Raw genomic sequence first — 18,755 nt, forward strand, 5'->3', positions numbered from 1 at the left:
TGGATCCAAGTAAAATGAAATCCTTGACAACTTTAATCTTTTCTTCATTTATCATGATGTTGCTTATTGGCCCAGTTGTGAGGATTTTTGTTTTCTTTAGTTGAGGTGTAATCTATACTGAAGGCTGTGGTCTTTGATCTTCATCAGTGTTTTAAGTCCTTTTCACTTTTAGCAAGCAAGGTTCTGTCATCTCTATATGTCAGGTTGTTAATGAGTCTTCCTCCAAACCTGATGCCATGTTCTTCTTCATACAGTCCAGCTTCTCAGATTATTTGCTCAACATATAGATTGAATAAGTATGGTGAAAGGATACAACCCTGTTATATGCCTTTCCTGAGTTTAAACCACACAGTATCTATTCCCTTGTTCTGTTCAAACAACTGCCTCTTGGTCTATGTACTAGTTCCAGATGAGCACATTGTAATGTTATCTGTAATTTATTATGATTCACACAGTTGAATACGTTTTCATAGTCAATAAAACACAGGTAAACATTTTTCTGGTATTCTCCACTTTCAGCCCAAATCCAGCTAACATCCACATCCTCTTTTGAATCTGGCTTGAATTTCTAGCCATTCCCTGTTGATGGACTGCTGCAACCATTTTTGGATTATCTTAAGCAAGGTTTTACTTGCATGTGATATTAATGATATTGTTTATTTCCACATTCCGTTGGATTACCTTTCTTTGGAATGGGCATATATATGAATCTCTTCCAGTTGATTGGCCAGAGAGCTGTCTTCCAAATTCCTTTGCATAGACAAGTGAGCACTTCCAGAGTTGCATCCATTTGTTGAAACATCTCAGTTTGTATTCTGTCGATTCCTGAAAACTTGTTTTTCACCAATGCCTTTAGTTCAGTTTGGACTTCTTCCTTCAGTACCATCAGCTCTTGATCATATGTTACCTCCTGAAATGGCTGAATGCCAACCAATTCTTTTTCGTACAGTGACTATGTGTTCTTTCCATCTTCTTTTGATACTTACTGTGTCATTTAATTTTTTGCCCACAGAATTTTTCAATATTGGCTCAAAGCTTGCATTTTTCCTTCAGTTCTTTCAGCTTGAGAAATGTCAAGCGTGTTCTTTCCTTTTGGTTTCCTAACTCCAGGTCCTTGCACATTTCATTGTAATGCTTTACTTTGTTTTATCCAGCTGCCCTTCGAAATCTTCTGTTTAGCTCTTTTACGTCATTGTTTCTTCTGTTCGTCTTAGCTACTCCATGTTTAAGAGTAAGTTTCAGAGTCTATTCTAACATCCATTTTGGTCTTTTTTTTCTTTCCTGTATTTTTAATGACGATTTGCTTCTTCTTGTATGATATCCTTGAAGTCATCCCACAACTAATCTGGTCTTCAGTCATTAGTGTTCAATGCATCAAATCTATTCTTGGTATGGTTTCTAAATTCAGGTAGAATATATTCAAGGTTGTACTTTGGCGCTCATGGATTTGTTTCAATTTTCTTCAGCTTCAACTTGACTTTTATGTGAGCAATTAGTGGTCTGTTTTCACTCGGCCCCTGCTCTTGTTCTGACTGATGATATTGAACTTCTCCATTGTCTCTTTCCACAGATGAAGTTGATTTGGTTCCTTTGTATTCCATCCAGAGAAGTCCATATGTATAATCACCATTTACGGTATTGAAAACAGATATTTCCAGTGAATAGGTCATTGGTCTTGCAAAATTCTAATCTCCGGTGTTTTTTCTGTCACCAAGGCTATATTTTCCAACTATTGATCCTTTTTCTTTGTTTCCAACTTTTTGTTCTAATCACCAATAATTTTCAGTGCATCTTGATTACATGTTTGATCTACTTCAAACTGCTGGAGTTGGTAAAAATCTTTAATTTCTTCATCTTTGGCTTTAGTGTGTAAATTTGAATAATAGTCGTATTAACTGGTCTTCCACTTAAGTGTATGAATATTATCCTACCACTGACAGCATTGTACCTTAGGATAGATCTTGAAATGTTCTTTTGTAACAATGAACGTGACATTGTTCCTCTTCAATTTGTCATTCCAGGCATAGTAAACTACATTATATTTATTTAACTCCCTTACAATTTAATTTAAAAAATGAAAAATAAATTTATATGTACATGGTTTAAAAAGTCAGTTTTTTCTCCAAAGCTTATTAAAGGAAATTTGTAGGATTGCCATACTCTCACTTCACCCCAACAAGTCATTCCTACTAACCAGAGGCAACTGCTTGGAACTCTGTTAGTTTTTTTTTTTTTTTTAGCTTCACATTACTCGATAACATGCTTTCGCTATTATTTGTCAATTTCTTAGTTTGGAATACTATGTATTGACTCCCTGCTAGGGAAGATGAATATTTGCCTTACTCACCTCCTGGAAAACACACACACACACACACACACACACACACACACAGAGTCCACAAACTTCCATTCCTTCATTGTTTCAAAATATTCATATGATTATATCTGGTGACATCAATATGACCAGGTAGACATTATTTATAAGTTTGCCTTGAGGTATACACTTTTCTCGTGTACAAGTAGTACCTGACTTATAATGTATTTGAGTTACCATGAACTGCACTTACCACAGTCTGCTTTTCTTTTTTTGCATATCTTATGGTTAGTAATATGTACTACACACAATGTTGCCACATGGGATATGCTAAAGTTATCATTCTCAGATGTTCACTTGCAGATATTCAAAGATCAGACTTATGAAGATACTGATAATAAAAGGGAATAATAATGAAAACTAAAAAAAAAAAGGTATTCAACTTACTTCAGAACTGACTGACCCTGGAGTTGTCTGAACAGAACTCATCGTAAATTGGTGACTACCTGCACTTTTTTGGCTTGTGTCTACCAACTCCTTTTTTTGAGCTGTTTATTATAGCCGTATTTTTTTAGAGTTCAGGAGCTGTTTTTTGTTGTTGTTTTGATTTTACCAATGCTCCTATTTTTTGGCTGCAATAGAGTCTCCTTTCTCTATAGTGATATTACTGCTAGTTATTTTCCCTTTTAAGTCTCTCCTCCCTACATTATCTCTGCTGTCTGCAAACTCCCTTTTTGGGGTTTCTTAGTTTTGGTCTTGATTATTCAGGTTAGAGGCTTTCTTCAAGTATCTGCAAAATTGAGGCTGCCAGCACGTATTTAAGATTAGATACTAAACGGTGCTGTACTTAAGATTAGATACTAAACAGTCCTGTGGAGACTTGGAGGAGCACGAGCAGGGCTGATGGATGGGTGGGCTTCACGGCACCAGTTTCTGTACAGTTAATTCCAATTCGTGGGGACCTCGTGTGTATCCGAGTAGAACTGCTCCACAGAGCTTTCAGTGGCCAGGCACTTTTGGAAGTAGGTCATCAGGACTTGCTTCTGTGGTGTCTCTGTGTAGACTTGAACCTCCAACCTTTCAGTAGGCAACCAAGATCATTAACCCTTTGCACTACCCAGTGACTCTGGGCTTCAGTCAGTAACGTCAGCATCTACATGTCTTTTTTCTTGGGCTGGCCAGATTATTCAATGAAGAATCTTCTAGTCTCTAGCCTGGAGACTATAAACCTGGCTGCCATTCCTCTGAGAACCTAGTTGAGAGGGGGCAAGGGATTCTCAGAATCCAATTAAAATGAAAAAGGAAAAAACAAACAAACAAAAAACTTTTGCAATGAGTTGATTCTGACTCATGGCAACTCCATAAGGGAATTTTCATCAAATTCCCCTTTGTTTAACACATTATCTCTGCTTTCAAGCCAGATGGCCCCTCCCAATCTAGAGTTGCTGTGCTTCACTCTCTTCAAAGAGTCAATAACTGTATTCTTCTAGTGAAGGGGCAGTTGGGAGTTTCAAGAAGTGAGACAGGGGACCTAGGGGCCTCTCTGCTATGTAAATAGATTTTCAACCAGTCTCCTAGTTTTCAGCCATCCCCACCACACACTTGCACAGATCCCTGGTGCTGCTAATTTGAGTCATTCTGGAGCTCTGAGGTATAAATTTGTTTACATCTCGACTTTCCCACAGCCGGGTTAGGTTTCAGCTTTCTAGGGTCTGCTAAGTCAGCTGCCCTTTTATCCTGTTGTTTTCCAACTTCCAACATCTTGTTGATTTATTTTCTGCTCATGTTCTCTTTGTTCTTGTAAGTTAATACCTTGAAAAGAGAATCCCTTTATTATATTTTTAACGAGGCTTCAGAAGGGATCAGAGGAAAGCTGTGTATGTTCAATCTACCATCTTTAACCAGAGAGAAAACATCAGGATAAAAAGATGTAGAGCACATATGACATGTACTTCTTGACAAGATGACCCTTACAGGGATGTAGATCCAAAGCAGAGCCCAGTCTTTAGGATTCTCATAGTTTCTTAGTAGTAGTATATTATTTTCCTACTTTCATAAACAGGGAACAATTAATAATACAAAGCAAAATTACTGACTGCCTAGTATGACCAGACACTGCTCTAACTGCTTTACTTGTATTCCTTCATTTATTCCTCACAAAAGCCAAGGGTTAAGTACTACTGTTATTAGGCATCTAGGACACTACTGTCCAAAGAATATGAAGAACTAACTCTAAGGCTCCACAGCTTGCAAGAGGTGGTATTAGTTTTCTATTGCTTCTGTAACAAATTACCACAAACTTGGTGGCTTAAAACAACACAAATTTATTATTATCTTACCTTACTGTACTTCAGAAGTCCAAAATGGGCCTCCCTGAGCTAAAATCAAGGTGTTGGCAGGGCTATGTTCCTTTCTGGAGGCTTTAGGGGAAATTCATTTCCATGTCTTTTCCAGTTTCTAGAGGCTGCCTACATTCTTTGGCTTGTGACCCTCTTCCACCAACTTCAAAGCCAGCAACAGTAGGTCAAGTACTTCTCACATTGTATCACTCTAACCTCCTTCCTCTTCTGTCTTAGGTTGGGTTCTGTAGAGAAGCAAAATCTGTAAAGCATATAAATATATAGAGAGATTTATATCAAGGAAATGGCTCACACAGTTGTAGAGGCTAGAATGTCCCAAGTCTGTGGATCAGCATAAACACTTCTCCTGATCCATGTAGCCACAGAAGTTGGTGAACTCAAGATCAGCAGGTCATAAAGCAGGGCCCTTACTTATGGACTGTGAAGATCAATGAATCCCAAGATTGGCAGCGGCTGGAGAACCTAAGATCGGCAGGTAAGCTACTAGCTCAAGTCTCAAGAACCAGAGGTAAGATGAACAGGAGCCACCTGCAGGATCCAGCGCAGGCAAAAGCCAGAACCTCCGCTTATATTCAAATGCAGGCCACACGCCCAAGGAAACTCCCTTTCAACTGATTGGCTACTCATAGCAGATCCCATCATGGGGGTGATCACATATCAAATCTCTACAGGGAAGTGACCATACTATATGACTGCCAAAACACTGAGAATGATGGCCCAGCCAAGTTGACACACAGTCTTAACTATCACATCTTCTGTCTATGTTTTTCACTTTTAAGGACCCTTGAGATTATGTTGAGCCCATCTGAATAATCCATAAGAAGTCTTTTTTGTAAGGTCATCTGGTTCACAACCTTGATTTCAACTGCTACCTTTATTCCCCTCTGCCATGTAACTTATGAACCTATATAGCTCATCATATGCTGGTGTTAAATTGTATTTTATTAAATCAAACACAGGGAGAAAGCAGAATCAGAGTTAGGATATCTGTACTCTGTATTTGACCCTACCCATCTCTAGCTATCTTTGTCAAGATGTGTCATACGTGTGTGTTCCGCATTTTTTTGTTTTTGTTTTATATCACCCTACAGCAGTGATTCCCAACTGGGGCAATTTTGTCACCCAGGGGACATTTGGCAATGTCTACAGACATTCTGTTTGGTAAAGTGGAAGGTAAATGAAAACAAGAGAAACCCCCATGAGACACACTGACACTGTGGTTGCAACAATGGGCTCAAACATATTAACGATTGTGAGGATAGCGCAGGACTAGGCAATTTGTTATACAAGGGTTGCCATGAGTCAGAGCCAATTGAATTGAAACTAATAACAACAGAGACATTTTTTGTTGTCACTACTGAGGGAGGGGGAGATGCTACTGGCATCTAGTGGGTAGAGGCCGGGGATGCTGATAAATACCCTAAAATGCACAGGACGGCTCCCCATAACAAAGACTTATCTGGCTGAGTGTCATGGATTGAATTGTGTCCCTCCAAAATATCTGTCAACTTAGCTGGGCCGTGAGTCCCAGTATTGTGTGGTTGTCCCCCATTTTATGTGATTTCCCTATGTGTTGTAAATCCTACCAGTATGAGGTAATAAGATGGATTATTGGCTGTTATATTGTTGAGATCCACAATATTAGATATAAAACAGAGAAGTGAGCAGAGAGAGAGGGTACCTCATACCATCAAGAAAGCAGTGCCGGGAACAGAGTGCATTCTTTGGACCTGAGGTCCCTGCAATGAGCTGCTCCCAGACCAAGGGAAGGCTGATAACAGGGACTTTCCTCCAGGGCTAACAGAGGGAGGGGGCCTTCCCCTGGAGCCAGCGCCCTCAGTTCAGACTTGCAGCTTACTGGACTGTGAGAGAATGGGCTTCTCTTTTTTGAAGCCATCTATTTGTGGTACTTCTGTTATAGTGGCACTAGATGACCAAGACACTGAAGTTGATGGAAACCCTGCACAGCTACTATGTGGAGGATGGATTGTGGAGCTACAGAGAAGAAGCAGGCAATGAGTGAGGAGGCAAGAAAAAATGGTGCTTTTGATTAAAGTAATGTCAATGTAGTGCCTATTTCAGAGAAAAAGGTGACAGAATATTGAGATAAATTGTCCTTAGGAAGTGAGGATGATGTCAAGGATGACTGCCAAGTTATTCTCATGCTTCTTAAGGGCTATGTATTCTTTCTTCATTCACTCAGTCATTAAGAGAAGGTTATTGAGTTTCTACTATGAGGGAGGCACTAAGGACAATGGATGCTAACTCTGACCTTAAGATCTGGGGGAAGACCCGAACGTCTTTATAAATCATCATAACATAGGTCCACAATCTCTTAGCCACAATTCCAAAATTCAAATGACTGTATGGATGGAAAGCCATTTCAGAAGTTAGCAGCAGTTGTTTGACAGCAAACCCGACCAGAATTGATTTGATTTAAACATATGCTATGCATTTAGACATACCACTGAAGAATACTAACATATTAAATTTATAAAATACTGTCTCAAACCCGATAGGGATGTTATGAATGCTAAAATTCTAAATTCCAAAACACTTTTGGCTAAAGAATTCAATGTATGGATTACATAACCATATAGAGAGATTGGGTTGGGGGTGGGGAGCAAAATATTTGTTTAGTACCTCACTGAGTACCAAATATCATGCAAATCATTTTTTCTATGCATTATCTTATTTAGTCCTCATGGTAATCCAGTGAGGTAGGCATTGCAACCTCCATTTTACAGATCAGGAAACTGGGCTTCTACTAAGTTAAATAGCTTGCATAAGTAAGAGGCATTTCCAGGATTCAAATTCATATCTGTTGATTATTGCATGCTGACATATGTATCAAACCATTCACAAGTGACTGACACAGAAAATCTGAGTCTGAATGTAATTGGTCACTGTTATGGATTGAATTATGTCTCCCAAAAATATCTGTCAACTTGGCTAGACCATAGTTCCCAGTATTGTGTGACTGTCCACCATTTTGTCATCTGATGTGATTTTCCTATGTGTTGTAAATCGTGCCTCTATGATGTTAATGAGGCGGGATTAGAGGCAGTTTTGTTAATAAGGCAGGACTCAATCTACAAGATTAGGTTGTGTCTTAAATCAATCTCTTTTGAGATGTAAGAGAGAAATGAGCAGAGAGATGGCGGGCCTCATTATCACCAAGAAAGAATAGCCAGGAGTGTGCATGCTTTGGACTTGGGGTCCCTACACTGAAACGCTCCTAGACCAGGAGAAGATTGATGACAAGGACCTTCCCCTAGAGCCAACAGAGAGAGAAAGCCTTCCCCTGGAGCTGGCGCCCTGGATTCAGACTTCTAGCCTCCTAGACTGTGAGACAATAAACTTCTCTTTGCTAAAGCCATCTGCTTGTGGTATTTCTATTATAGCAGCACTGGATAACTAAGACAATCACTAACTCACATTGTATCATAAAAGATAAAAGACAAATTTTCTTACAGCCATATAGGCTCATATTTTTTAAGAGTTATACAGGGACATACAAAGGAGACAGCCGCACATATTGCTTGAGGGGTTTAGGGAACACGTTTTAGAGGAGGTAGAATTTGAGTTGATTCTTAAGGAGTCGGCAATCATTGCACTTGTAAGCTGGTAAGCACGTTTAGTCTTCTCTGGTTGATGGAAAACAGACTCCTGGAATGGGTTTCTGGCATCTGTTCTTCTATGAGTGCTCCCCAAGGACTCCTCCTTATTGAGCTCTGTGAGTGGAGACTGAGCTGGGCTCATGACTATGCATGGGCCTGTTCCCCTGGGGGTTAGGAGTGGACCTCTGGGCTTAGAGCTTGCCTGCTGTGTGCCACCTGTGCAGACTTTGAAGCTCACCATCCAGGCCACTGGCCAAACAGGTAACCCTAAAGATCTCATGAAATATATTTATTTGAGCAAGAGGCTTATTTTTGTCCTGAGTAGTTGTACATCAAACCTTCTTTATGTGTCTCGGAACAATGAAAAGGATTTGTCTTGGCTTTTCAGGGTTTATAAGGCGTTGACTCCACAGGACACAACAACAACAACAAAGCTTCCTATGGGACTTCAGGACACTGGCCTTTTCCTCTCTGGGGCATGAAAAATGCTTCTACCCCCAGCCACTCTGGGGGCACATCCATTTCTCAACTGCAAGAGGCTTGCAAATTTAAAGGTTTGGCCTATATATAAGCTGGTATGGCAGAATGTTGCTAGCACGTCTGTGTTGGGATCAGAGTGGTGGGATTGATAGAAAGGGTATTGTCTTCATGTTACATTCTGAGGTGTTTAATAAGAAAATTGACCAACCGGGAAAACCAGGACCAGATCAGACACAGTCTGTAATCACACTGAGAACTGGAAAAGAGCTTTCCAATAGGGCTGTCCTACTTTAGGGACATTCCAAGAGTGGGACAAGCTGGGTGTCAGGAATACTGGGCTATTCCAGATGTACCACTAGCTGGCCTGTGACCTTCTTACCCAATGATGGAGATGAGCTAGATAATCTTCAAGGTCCCATGAAACCCCATAATTCCTTGTGTCTACGATTTTAAGTTTTTAATTTCGCACTTAAAATACTGAATTTTTTTTTTCATGATTCTAAGTTTTTAATTTCCCACTTAAAATACTGAAAGTTATAGAGTCAAGGCAGGCTGTTAAAATTTTTTTTTTTTTTTTTGGTAGGAGCCGAGAAGAGGCAGAGGATCACCCAGTGTTGTGCTCGTGAAAGGAGGATCAAGCAGTGAGGAGTTAAAATGAGCTATAAGCCTGAGACTGAACTCTCCGCACTCTGAGGAGGAGCCCTAAGCCCTAATGAGTTTAATAAGCCCACCCTGTGATGCACCTGCTCCGTCTGCCAGTCTGGGGCAGAGTCAGCAGTATTTTTTGGCTGCCAGCCTAAGGGCAATTATCACCTAGCCAGTTGGAGACTGTCATTACTGCGTGCACCTGTAATGGAAAAATCACTGGGATGCCGAGTTTCAGATTTGACACCGAGGGGAGCCTTGTTCCACCTCTGGCTTCTCTCGTTCTCACTCCAGGTCTGTGTTCCATCCAGCAATAAACACTGGTTAGCAACAACAGCTTAGAGCTAACGTGGTGTCTTTGTGGACCAGCACTTTATCTCTTTGGGCTGGAGGCCTTGCAAATATATCATGCTCTTTCACAATGTGCAGTGGAGCAGGATATCAAATTGCGCAGTGACTCTAAAAGCACAGGAGTGTATATTATTGCATTTAAAATTTCATTTAAAAAATCATAAAATTATGTAAATAACACCATGTTAATTAAGCTGCAGGGTATGAGTAATGTTTACTCAGATCTCAGAAGCAACCACTGCATAAAGATGCTTCTAAAATGTGTGTGCTGATTCCCCTAAAATATATGGATCACCACCACGTGCTAGGGCAGTGCTTTTTTTTTTGTTGTGTGCTGTTGAGTTCTGACTCATAGCAACCCTATAGGACAGAGTAGAACTACCCCATAGGGTTTCCAAGGCTATAAATCTTTACAGGAATAGATCACTGGGTCTTTTCTCCCATGAAGTGGCTGGTGTGTTCAAACCACTAGTCTTTCAGTTAGCAGCCAAGTGCTTAACCATTGTTCCTTAGGGCAGTGCTAGAAGCTGAGATTACCAAAGTGAACTGGATTTGGACAGGTCTCACAGAGCTCTAGACTAAGACTAGGAAGAAAGTCCAAAAATGAGCCAATGAAAACCCCATGGATTGAAAATGAGGGAAGTTCTCAATTAGATGAATTGACACAATAGCTGCAATGATGAGCTCAAATATACCATGGATCATGAAGATGGCGCAGTACTGGACAACGTTTCTTTCTGTTATTCACAAGGTCGCCATAAGAAGGAGGTGGCTCAATGGCAACTAACAACAACAAAAAGTTGTAGTTAATGCTATGAAGAAAAGCTCAAAAGAGCTGAGACTATAAGAGAGTTACATGGGACAGGATATCACCTCCCAGAGGAAGTGAAGTTTAAGCTGAGACCAAAAGGTTAAGAAAGGACCCATCATGAGAAGAGTGACTAGGAGAGTGCCCAGGCAAAAAGATGACATGCCTGAGGGCCACATGGGGAAAAGAACACTTGGAAGAACTGGCATATGTATATGGAATATGAATGAGGCAATGCATGAGGGATGAGAGAGGAGGAGTGGGATAAGTGAAGTTGAAGGAAAGAACTCTACGTGTTCCTACCCTCCACCCACCCCTGAACTTGTCTGCTTCTCGGTGCTCAACCCTCCAATGGCTTTCCACATGCTTAAAATATGAAGTGCATTCTGGCCCCATTGACCCCTCCTAACCTCATTTCCTACTATTTTTACTGTTATCCTCATTGCTTGCAGTTCTCTAGGAATAGGCTTGAATTCTCCAGGCATGTTCCCTTATCAGGGATTGTACAGCTGTTCTTCCCTCAGCTTGGAATGCTCTGTCCCAATCATTACCAAGGCTTGCTCTCTCAGTTCATTCAGATCTTTCTTCCAATGTAATCTCATCAGCTAAAGGGGCAGCTCCTGTCCGGAGGTGAGATGAGAAGGCTGGAAGGGATAGGCTTTGGTTGAATGGACATGGGAAATCCGGGGTGGAAAGGAGGAATGTGAGGTCACATTATATGGACAGCAACTAGACAGCAACTAGAGTTACATAACAATGTGTGTATAAATTTTTGTATGGGAAACTAACTTGAGCTGTAAACTTTCACCTAAAGCACAAAAAACAACGACAACAAAAAATGTAATCTCATCACAGAGTCCTTACTTGACCATGCTAGGTAGAGTAGACACCTACTGACCCCAGACGCTCCATCTCCTTGCCTTGCTTTATTTTTTGTAACACTTACTTATCATTACCAGATATTTTACTATACATTTCCTGGTTTATCCTTTCATCTTCTGTGTCTTCTACTGGAGCGTAAAATTCACGAAGTACACATGTCAGAGGAGGGCCAGCTTCATGGGTGTGTAAACTATGCAGTCACACAGGGCCCCATGCTCGGAAGGGCCCTGTGCTCGGTTTAATGCTCTGATGTTGTTATCTTGAACTTCTTAATATTTTTATCTTTCAACTTGTGTTGTAAGTGAAGTCCAGTGGACCAATGGAACATTCACAGGGGAGGGGATGAGCAGAGAAGATGCGCTGGGCAGGAACTCACCTGTACAGTTTTGTAGGCCAGCAGCAATGCCCACACGTGCAGGCGATAAATTTTGTTAGCAAATAATTACAAAATAAAAGCTTATACATGGACATTGCAATAAATTGTATCAGGGAGCAATAATAGAATTTTGGAATCTCTAGTTTTGAAAATTGCTACAATGTTACAAAGGAAATATTCACAAACTTAGAAATAGAAGTTGAATTTGAAGATAATTGCATTCAATGGAAAAGAACATTTTCATATGAAGCTTCAGTTGAAGTAATCATTAACATGGAAGACAATTTTAAAATTAAATTTTTTCTTATAATGGAAGATTCAGTGATAGTGTGCATAAACATGTATTTTGAATTATATTCAAACCATGAAGCCACTTTCAGTTTCTTATATGAACTCCACAAATTTTAGGAAGTCGGAGGAAAGAATAAAATGCCGTTATATAGACTTACATTTAAAATTAAGTTCAGACTTATACAAAATTTATTTGTATGCAGGGTTAAATCTTTTTAGAAAAATTGTTCCACAAGAATCGTCAGCTCCAGATTTAATAAAATTTTTACTTTGAGATAATTTATCATAAACTTATCCCAATATTGGCATAGCTTATAACTTTTTTTATGTTTCTGAATTTATTTTTAATACAGTCACAAAGTTGTGCAGCCATCACTACGATATAATTACAGGACATTTTCATCACCCCAGGAAGAAACCCCAAACCCATTAGCAGTGTGTCCCATTCCCTTCTTTCCCCAGATCCTGGCAACCACTAAGCTATTTTCTGTTTTTTATAGATTTGCCTATTCTGAACATTTCATATAAATGGCATCGTACAACACGTGGCTTTCTGTGTCTAGCTTCTTTGACTTAGCATAATCTTAGCATAATGTTTTCAAGGTTCATCCATATTGCATTATGAATCAGTACTTCATTCCTTTTTATGGTTGAATAATATCCAATTGTATGGATGTAATATGTTTTGTTATCATCAACGCACGGACATTTGGGTTATTTACACTTTTTGGCTATTATGCTGTTATGAACATTATGTACAAATTTTTGGGTAGACATATGTTTTCATTTCTCTTGGGTATATATCTGGGAGTGGAATTACTGGGTCATATGGTAACTCTTGTTTTTTTTCCAATACCTTCAGTGCACCTTGGACTTCTTCCTTCAATACCATCAGTTGTTGATCATATGCTACCTCCTGAAATGGTTGAACATTGACCAAATCTTTTTGGTACAATGACTCTGTGTTCCTTCCATCTTCTTCTTCTTTTTCAATTTATTGGTGGACAACATAGAAACAGGAAGGTCAATTTATTGGTGGGCACAGGGCAGGTGGGGTGGCGATACAAAGGCCCTCACGAATGCCAGGCCTGCCATTTGTCCCAGGGCCACAGTTGGGGATGTATTTGACTCTGCAACCCTCTGGGATGAGGTGCTTTTCAGCCACCACGTCTTCAAACTCATCAGCATTAAACTTCATAAAGCCCCACTTCTTGGAGATGTGGATCTTCTGGTGCCCAGGGAACTTAAACTTGGCCCTGTGTAGGACCTCAGTCACATGCTCCTTGTTTTGAAGCTTGGTGCAGATAGACATGATGATTTGGCCGATGTGGACCCTGGCCACAATACCCTTGGGTTTTCCAAAGGCACTTCGCATACTTCTCTGGAGCCTGTCAGCCCCAGGGTAGGACAACATCTTGTTGGTGCAGTTGACGTAGAAGGGATGGAGCTGAACTTGGATGTGAAAGCCATCTTTGCCACGAACTTTTCATCATGTATTTTTGGCACAAATACGGGCAGCCTCTAGGGCTTCTGAGGGAGAGCTGCCCATATTTATCTGACACTATGTGGCTACAGAGTGGGAACTCATCCACTTTTGTCCTCTTTGGACAGGTCAAAGATGCAGATCTTGGCATTATGGACACCTTGGCAGAAGCAGGACTTTGGTTAGGGGCTGTTCTTACAATACTGGTAACACTGGGCCTGCGGTGGCCCATGGTAGCGCCAAGATCTTTGTAGCTCGCTGAAGGAAAACAGCCCTTCCATCCTCTTTTGATGTTTCCTGCATCGTTCAATATTTTGCCCATAGAATTCTTCAGTATTACAATTCTAGGGTTGAACTTTTTCCTCAGTTCTTTCAGCTTGAGAAATGCCAAGCATGTTCTTCCCTTTGGTTTCCTAACTCCAGGTCTTTGGACATGTCGTTATAATACTTTACTTTGTTTTCTCAAGCTGCCCTTTGAAATCTTCTGTTCAGCTCTTCATCACTTCTTCCATTTGTATTAGCTACTCTACCTTTAAGAGCAAGTTTTTCAGTCTCTTCTGACATCCGTTTTGTCTTTTCTTTCTTTCCTGTCATTTTAATGATCTTTTGCTTTCTCCATGTATGATGTCCTTGATGTCATCTCACAACTCATCTGATCTTTGGTCATTAGTGTTCAGTGCATCAGATCTATGCTTAACTTTCTGAGGAATACCCAGGCTATTTTCTAAAGCAGCTGCAATGTTTTACATTTCCACTAGCAGTGTATGGAGGAGCCCTGGTGGCACAGTGGTTAAATGCTTGGCTGCTAACCAAAAGGTCAGTGGTTTGAACCCATTAGCTGTTTCAAGGGAGAAAGATGTAGCAGTCTGCTTCCGTAAGGATTACAGTCTTGGAAACCCTATGGGGAAGTTCTACGCTGTCCTATAGGGTCAGTGTGAGTTGGGATTGACTCAATGGCAACAGGTTTTGTTTTGTTTTTTATAAAATCAAAATAATGTATATGAGGGAGGCACGCAAGTTACATCAGACAATCTGAAGTTTAAATTTCCGACTTTGTCAATTAGTTGATCTCAAAAATGGTAATGAACATTTCTTTTTTTTTTTTTGTAGATGAAGGTGTTCAGAACAAATTTATTTCTCATTAAACAATTAATACACACATTGTTTTGTGACATTGGTTGCCAACTTCAAGATATGTCAACACTCTACCCTTCTCCATCTTGGGTTCCCCATTACTAGCTTTCCTGTCCCCTCCTGCCTTCTCGTCCTTGCCCCTGGGCTCCGGTTCCCATTTAGTCTTGTTTTGTTTTATGGGCCTGTCTAATCATTGGCTAAAGGGTGAACCTCAGGAGTGACTTCATTACTGAGCTATAAGCATGTCCACGTTTCTTCTGTCTGTCAGAGCAGTAAGTCTGTTCTTTTTTTGTGAGTTAGAATTTTGTTCTACATTTTTCTCCAGCTCTGTCTGGGACCCTCTATTATGATCTCTGTCAGAAAAGTTGTTTGTGGCAGCTGGGTGCCATCTAGTTGTGCTGGACTCAGTCTGGTGGGAGCTATGGTAATTGTGGTCTTATAAAATACTCTTAACAACTCCAGTACAGCTTTATCAGCAGAAAGATCCTTCTCAAAATTAAAAATAATCAAATATTATTTACAGTCTTGCATTTCCCAAGAATGATTTATATCACTTCAATTATATTGATTGAAAATGAAGTTGCTAAAGTGTGAATTTTGATGTCCTAATAAACTAATTTGCTAGAAAAATCTGATGATCAATCAAGATGTCACATTATAAAGTATTATTATTTATTGCTTTATATAAAGTTATGAGAGCAAAAATATTATTAATGCAATTTGTAAGTTTGTATTGCTACTTAGGTACCACTACTACCCCTATCACGTTTTATAATTAATAAAATATTTTGAAAGGGCAAAGTTTTATACTTAGTATCTTTAAAGGCACTTTCTTCCTGCTTTTTGAACAAAGGCCCCACATTTTTATTTGGCACTGGGCCTCACAAATTATTTCTCTGACCCCAAGTCAGGGTCCTGGCAGAAGACAGAATGGAACTCAGAGGGTTCAAGAGATTTTAATTAAGGGACTACTTATAGAGTAAGCAGGGTTAACTCACAAGGGATGTTGGAGCGGTAGTAGGAAGTAGGTAGGAGTCTAGTGGTAGTAGGAAGATGTTACCATGCTTAGGCCCGTGAAGTAAGAAGATGCAAGAGTGTTATAGGACCCAGTGAGAGCTGGGGCCTCGGCGGAGGGTTGTCTAATAGGAACTTGTGGTCTGGAGGGACGCAGCCACCACCAGAATCCATGGCCCAAGCTCTGGAAGTGAGGGAAGAGTGGGTGACCTCTCACTCCTCAACTTCCAGTCTCCTGGGATACCTTCCATTGGCTAGACCTACCAGAAGCTAGAGGGCAAGGAAGCTTGCGTGATGAGATCTACAATGGGGCAGACTTCTAGAGCAGAACTGGTTAGAGGAGGCCAGAAAAAGGATTGCTCTCTCTGTGTGTACGCATACATTCGTATGTATGTGTGTGTGTGAGTTTCAATCCCTGGGAAAGTAGGCAGTTAATCTACTGTTTGACCTCTAGCTTTATGAGGCAGCACAATGCAGTGAGAAATGTACAGCCTACACCTTTAACAGCAGGGCGAGTTAAGTTGGGAATATAAAGCACACAAGCAATCAATACAACACTTTTAAATAGGAGCTTCGTGAATGTGAGGTTGTTGTAAATTACCTTTTGGAAGCAGAGATAAAGTGCGGAGTGGAAAGGCAATGAAAGCTAAGAAACAAGGAAGCTGTCTCCAAATGAAGGAAGCTTTGTCTCCAGTGGCCAAAGAAAGTTAGCTGTGACATTGAAACATATAAAATTGTTGATGTTCAGCTTTGGACCTACGTACTTTGATGACATTTATCCAAGATAATAATCGCTCCAATCAGCAACAACTCAAGTTAAAAAAAAAAAAAAAGTAGAATGATTTCTTACTATTATGTTTTTACTAGAAGTTCCTGGGTGAGGCAAATGGTTGACATGCCTGTCTGTTAACAGAAACGGTGGAGGGTTGAGTATTCCAGAGGTGCCTCAGAAGAAAGGCCTGGCAATCTACTTCCCAAAAATAAGCCATTGAAACCCTTTGGAGCACAGTTCTACTCTGACACACGTGGAGGGCCGTGAGTGAGAACTGACGTGGTGACCACTAACTGTCTAGGTGGATATGTATTTACTGCACAAGAAACACATGCTTTCTAAGAAAAAAGAAGAAAATGTAGATAGGCAAAAAGAGAAACATGGTCACATATACTATCATATCTATACATGGTCATTTATAACCTGGCTTTTTCCTGTTACACTATATTGTGAATATATTTGATATCAATAACTATATTTTCAATAAAAAAATAGTTTGATACATATTTTGCTGTGTGGATATACAGTAATTTATTTAATACTAGTATAACTTAATGTTTGAGAGCATAATTTCTGGAGTCAGACTGCCTGGATTCAAATTCACCTTGACCACTTATTAACTTAATGACCTTGAGAAAATTAGTTCATCTCTCTGTGCCTAGTTTTTTCACCTACAAAAAATAGAAATAATAATATGACCTATGACATAGAGTTCTTGGGAGGATTAGATGAATTGATACATGTGGAGAGCCCTAGAATAACACTTGGTACATAGTTAGCAGCTCTGTAAATATGTTAAATATTATTAACTTATCCTCCGTTGTTGGATATTTTAGTTATTTTCCAGTTCTTCACTATGATAAACAATGCTGCAATGTCTCTACTTAAGTCAGAACATTTGTTCACGTCCTTAATTCTATTCCTAGCATATATGTCAGTTAGGACCCTGCTCTGATTGCGAGTGACAGAAAATCCAACTCAAATTGACATCAGCAAAAGAGATAGGTAAATAAATAGTTAGACAAATAAATAAATAAAAGTATCAACTCACATAACTGTATCGTCTAAGGCTAGAACTGGGGCTGCTTGGTCCAGGTACTGAAATTATTTCCAGCTGGGCCCACTGACTTCCTATTTCTCAGCCTTGCTCTTCTCCATACTGGCTTCATTCTCAGACTTCACATGATAACAAGATGGCAGCCAGCAATGCCAAACCAAGTCCTTCTGGATTCAAGTCCAGCAGAAAGAGGGACGGTTTCTTTTTGTTAACATCTGAACAAAAGTTTTGGGCCCGCCTGACCCCTAAGAACTATTTTGGGTCATGATCCCATCCTTTAATCAATTGCTATGACCAGAAGGGTGGAGAACATTGAATGGAGCTGGAGAGGTATCATCTTCACCTAAATCATATGGGCTGATAATGGAGAAAGGGTCACTTCACAAAAGAAATTTGAAAAACTAATGAAAATGAAATAAAGAGGAAACAAGGTTGAATGGCTAAAAATTAACATGTCTTCTGATTAATTTCTTAGATGTGGTGTTCCTGGGCCAAAGGTAATGTTCATTTTTAAGACTCTTGATAGATTTTGACAATTTTTTTCTCCAAAAAGCTTATACCAATCTGCTTTCTCACTAATAGTACGAGATGAGCCGTTTTTTGGCACTCTGTCCAACACCAGGTATTATCGTAAGAAAATTATGTTTCTCAATCTGATACGTCAAAAAGAATAACGTCAATATTTATTTATTTTGCAAATTGAATTACATACAGTTAGTATGGTCCATTTTATATGTTTACTGGCTGTGTGCATTCATTCTTTTGTAAATTATGGCCTGTCATCGACGCTGAAATGCCACAGATTGTAAAACACACCATTATTTTAGGTACCAACAAGGAATTAAAAAAATAAACACTTCTGCTGCTAAACTATCACATACATCTTTCTTGCCATCAATTGTAAGATCCATTCTGATTTTAGAGATGTAAAAACATAGCAAGTGCGCATCCTAGAATCAGTGAAATATGGCCATCTTTTCCTATTTGTGTATTCTTTTACTTATTGAATTTGCAGATGATCTACTGCAGATATTTTCCCCTATTTATCATTCCACTTGTAATTTTAATTACTGTGGTTTAAAAAGCGTATAGGAGTTTTATATTTTTATAAAATAAACCTATCAATCTTTTCCTTTACTGTTTTAGCATTTGATGTAAACAAAGTACT

General features: G+C 39.6%; 1 pseudogene; it reads right to left on the minus strand.

The window, feature by feature from the left end:
• Positions 1–13,200: 13,200 nt before the first annotated feature.
• On the minus strand, positions 13,201–13,891 carry LOC126071335 (60S ribosomal protein L10-like; annotated as a pseudogene).
• Between the last annotated feature and the right edge of the window lie 4,864 nt (positions 13,892–18,755).

This window comes from Elephas maximus, chromosome 3 (genome assembly GCF_024166365.1).
Source record: "Elephas maximus indicus isolate mEleMax1 chromosome 3, mEleMax1 primary haplotype, whole genome shotgun sequence".
NCBI lineage: Eukaryota > Metazoa > Chordata > Mammalia > Proboscidea > Elephantidae > Elephas > Elephas maximus.